Source organism: Mustelus asterias, unplaced genomic scaffold, assembly GCF_964213995.1.
Source record: "Mustelus asterias unplaced genomic scaffold, sMusAst1.hap1.1 HAP1_SCAFFOLD_243, whole genome shotgun sequence".
In the NCBI taxonomy this organism is placed as follows: domain Eukaryota; kingdom Metazoa; phylum Chordata; class Chondrichthyes; order Carcharhiniformes; family Triakidae; genus Mustelus; species Mustelus asterias.
In genome coordinates this window covers 650,129-654,985 of record NW_027590214.1, presented here as the reverse complement: position 1 = coordinate 654,985, position 4,857 = coordinate 650,129, and the positions used below count along the sequence as shown (strand labels likewise).

The 4,857-nt window shown below is 42.8% G+C and overlaps 2 non-coding genes across 2 annotated transcripts; one reads left to right on the top strand and one right to left on the bottom strand.

The window, feature by feature from the left end:
- The first annotated feature begins 2,000 nt into the window (after window positions 1-2,000).
- Window positions 2,001-2,072, top strand: trnaq-uug (transfer RNA glutamine (anticodon UUG)). The gene has a single exon. It is a non-coding gene; the product is annotated as a tRNA-Gln (tRNA).
- Window positions 2,073-4,092: 2,020 nt separating this feature from the next.
- Window positions 4,093-4,165, bottom strand: trnar-ccu (transfer RNA arginine (anticodon CCU)). Its single transcript has one exon. It is a non-coding gene; the product is annotated as a tRNA-Arg (tRNA).
- Between the last annotated feature and the right edge of the window lie 692 nt (window positions 4,166-4,857).

The following is a 4,857-nucleotide window of genomic DNA, read 5'->3' as shown; positions in this document are numbered from 1 at the left end:
TGTCTGTGTGGAAATTTAATTGAATTGATTCCAGAAATGAGGCAGTTTTTGAGCTGGGGTTTGATTAAAGTGGGGGACGAGACTCAACGGGACATGTGATCTAATCCAATTACATTGATTTGGGTTCAGTGCTAATACCAGCTCTGACAGCAATGACTGCTGCTGGTGTCGTTGATGGGAAGTCGAAGACACTAAATTTAGGATAACGATATTTATGAAGGAGAGGGATCAAATTCTTCCACTGTCCGATTTTCACTTAAATTGCTATAAACGTTATGAACAGTTTTGGTCAAACATGTGATTACTAAAATTGAATGCAGTAGAATGTATCATCATTCATTTTGATTCGAGGAACGAGCAGAGAGAATGTAAAGTGAGCAACTGGATAAAAGCAAATTACTGCGGATGCTGGAAATATTTCTGTCGAGTTTCGAACCGCGTATTTCGCGCGTGTAAGGTCAGCGTGATAACCACTACACTACAGAAACATACCGCTGTGCCTCTTTGATGCAGTTCCGATTTCCTGGCAGAGCAACTAAACTAGTCCAACTGCGGATGCTGGAATCTGAAACCAGACGTGTCACACAAAACTTTGGCCAAGGGTCATCTGGACCCGAAACGTCAGCTTTTTCTCTCATACAGAAGCTGTCAGACCCAATGTGATTTTCCAGCATTTTCTCCTTTGTTTAAAGTGGGCAACTGACGGGCTTGTTGGACTAGTTTAGTTGCTCTACCAGTAAATCGGAACTGCATCAAAGTGGCACAGCGGTATGTTTCTGTAGTGTGGTGGTTATCACGCTGACCTTACACGCGCGAAATACGCGGTTCGGAACTAGACAGAAATATTTCCAAATGGTTTTATTTCAAAATGATTTAGATTTCAGAATTATTCTCGTTTACCACGAAACATTAATTGAGCTACTGAGTTTTTGCAGCATTTAAGGAGGAATAACTCAGTAAATAATATAAATGGGAATGTCTGTGATAGTGAGGAAGACAGGATGGATTAACTGACACAAGGAATACGGTCAAGGGCAACATTGGTTGGTTCCCGTTATTTTTAAACTTTGCTGCTTTTCTGGGTGAACTCCAGCTCTCCATTCTTCCATTTCACCTCTCAAACTGAGACATTCGCCATTATGCTTTGTTAATCTCACAGTTACTGCTTTCGAATGAAAACTGCTTGCAATCAGTCGAAGTCAAATAGCTTAGTGTTGCATTCGTGGAGAAGTTTTCTTATCATTTAGCCCGAGAATCTTATCCAGAAATGAGTGATATTTCTGTCAAAGCAAACGGTTAAATCTGACCCATTACCACCCAGATTTCATCTTGCATCTCCATCTCGATCGGCAGCGTTTTGCATCATATCACTGTCGTTCACTATCTAGGTTTGTTCTTGAGCTGTTGCACATGTGACATTTCCAACTCGGAAGCAAAAGTGCAAATCTCGCTCCACCAATTCTGGCAGAGCTGCTTTGGACCAGGAAGTATTGCTGGTTTGTTTAGAAAAATCATTAAATCTTAATTTCTCGAAGGCAGCCTGCGACTCTGAAAGCGCCGAATCCGAACCACAAGACCACCAAGATCCCATCTGCCTGATTCTCCCAGAGACTGATTACAGGAATGTGCACAGCGCCAATTGTCCACAGTCACACACTCCTTCCTGTCTGTTAAGATTTGAAACTGTTTATATTTTCACATTGGCTTCCAGTGTGATGAAAGCAGAGCTGTGATAAGCTGATGTTGTTCAGTGGATTTACCGCAGTAAGGTTTATATCAGTTCGATACTAACATTGCTCTTTGAATGTGGTCAGCTACAATGAAATGTAATTCAGTTGAAGGTAAATTACTCATTTTTACAGGAGAAACCAGCAAGGGCAAAGTAAATATGGATTGGTGTGGGTAATTGACAGGATTGTGCAATGGGACTGACATTTCTCCCTGCTGTTCAAGTTGGCACAAGAATTGAGCGACAATTTTCAAGCTGCTGCTGTGTGTTGGGTTCCGTGGTGTAATGGTGAGCACTCTGGACTTTGAATCCAGCGATCCGAGTTCAAATCACGGCGGAACTTTGCTTTAATTTGCAGATGATTGATTTGCTGAAGGGCGTTTCCTTTAACTTTATCACAAAGCACTAATCGACCGGACAATTTGTCAGCCAGTTCAACTGCTATTACAATGCACATTGCTGAGCCTCTGGCGACAGATGCCTGCAACGTCAGTGGTTCTCATCTTTCCGCTGCTCTATCACTCCTCTGTTGAAAGTAAGAAGCGGTTGGTATCACACAATAACAATTCGACTGGAGCCTGGCAATTATTGTGTGTCTGTGTGCCTGTGCGTGTGTAATTTGCTGAAATTTCCCCAGTGTTGAGATTTCCACTTTCTGAGAATTAAAAATTAAATTCCCTTCAGCAAACCCATTACCTGCTTTAGCAAAAAAAAACAATCTTTTACCAAGTTCTGAACTCCGATTACTGCATTCGAAGTCCAGGGTGCTCACCATCATAGCACAAAAGCAGGAACAGAGCCGCCTGATGCAAATGGTCACTCAAAGCATGTGACCTTTTTCATTCAATGTGGCAGCAACAGCAAGTGGGTCAAATGGTTTGAGTGACCATTTGCAGCCGGCTGCTATGTTGTAGGTTCTCTCACTCTGAACCCAGCAAACCGCGTCTAAATTCAGGTGGATCCTTGCTCTTATTTGCCATTGTTGAGGATTGATTTGTCGAAGGAACGTTTGTTTAAATTCATTACAAAGCAGTAATGGCGGTGGGGGGCGGTGGGGGGGGGGGGTGGTGTGGAATTTGTCAGCCAGTTCAACTTCTATTACATTGCACTTTTCTGTGTCTCTGGCGAGAGATGCCTGCATCAGCAATGTTTTGTTTTTATTTCATCTTTCGCTGCTCTTTAAATCATCCGTTGAAAGAAAGGAGCAGTTGGTGTCATACAACAACAACCATTCTACTGGAGATTGACAATTATTGAGCAAGTGTTTGTGTGTGTGTGTGTTTTGGGAGAAAGGCCTAGTGTCATAGGTCAGAGTGCTTTCATTTCCATGGCGTAACGCTTCACAATTTGGACTCAAGCCGTCCCACTCTTCTTTAAATTGGGACACATGAGTGAGTGAATGGCACCCGTAGGTGAACCCCCTGAAAAATATATACTGAATTAGTAACACTTTTTAAATGATTGATCCTCAGTTTGTTTCATTTCATGTCAAATATTGTGGCACATCCTTGTATCTTACTATTTGAAACCTCAGCCCTTTAACTATGTAAACAGGTAATCTTCAGTCAAAGGAAACCAATCCAAATTGAACTAGAAAAAAAAACACTGAAGTTACTACAAATCCCACCTCAAAACCGAAATCTTTGGAAACACCCAGTAGATCAACCAGCGCCTATGGAAAAGGAAACAAAGTGAATGTTTCGGGTCACCGACGTTTTATCCAAACTGGAAGAAGTTACATATTTAATGGTTTACGAACAAATACAGAGTGCTGGAAAATATGTGGGCGAGATCTCTATTTATGTCCTTGTGATAGGATGCAAAACTGGAGTGATTGAATGACAATGGGGATGATTCTTCTTTCCACTGACACAATCTCCCAGATCTTGGTTCAAATCTCACACAAAATGAGAAGATAACTTCTCACTGAATTAAGCACTAAACTCTTTGACTGCCAGGGAAGCAGAGATAGCTTTTACTCAGAAAGCAGTAACCATGAGATTAATAGGGCGGCACGATAGCACAGTGGTTAACATTGCTGTCTCGCCCGGCAGGGGCCCAGGCTCGATTCCCGGCTTGGGTCACTGTCTGTGTGGAGTTTGCACGTCTCCCCGTGCCTGAGTGGGCTTCGTCCCACAGTTTGAAAGATGCACTGGTTTGGTGCATTGACCCGAACAGGCGCTGGAGTGTGGCAACTTGGCGAATTTCACAGTAATTTCATTGTAGTGCTAATGCAAACCCTACTTATGACGAACAAATAAATTTTAAAACAAAGTGGGATGTGGAAAGATTCAGTTTGAGCGGGGACACTGCCGGTGGAATGAAGAGCTGGACTTCACCCAGGAAAGGAGCAAAAACAACAGCGCCCAACGTGGGGTTCAAACCCAAGACGCTGCAATTAGGAGTCGCATGCTCTACCAACTGAGCCAGACGAGCAGATATGGGAACTGGCAGTCCATATCCTAAAATGCATGGAGCCAAATATGGCTTCTCCATTTGGTGTCTCAGCTTGTTCTGATTACCATGTTCAGAACTGATAAACCAACAGAATCTCTTAGGTTAGAATGCGTTCCTCTCAATCATCAATAGCCTCATTTACAACTTCCACTTCTTAACTGCACCTCCTTCCAAGCATTGCAACTCCTCTTGCATCTTTCACCTCAATAGTTTTGATATAAATAGTCAAACAAGGTGGGGAAACAGCGGCTCAGTATGTTCGAAGCCAAAGTGTCTCCCCATTAAACAGTAAAGGAATTAAGGGTTATGGTGAGCGGACGGGTAAGTGGAGCTGAGTCCACAAAAAGAGCAGCCATGATCTTATTGAATGGCGGAGTAGGCTTGAGGGGCTAGATGGCCTACTTCTGCTCCTAGTTCTTATGTTCTTATTTTCAGACATTTGAATCTAATCTCCTCTCATTATTCTAATCTACAGAGAAAACAGACTCATGACACTGAATCTCTGCTCCCAGGCCAACCGCCTCATCACAGGATTAAATCCAGTGAATCTTGCTTAAACACAGAGAGCGAGAAAGTAGAGGGAGCCAAGAGAAAAGGAGGGAAGAGTGATCGATGCACAGACAGAGAGGCAGAGCGTTAAAGAGTCTGAGACATGTATACAGCGACAAAAA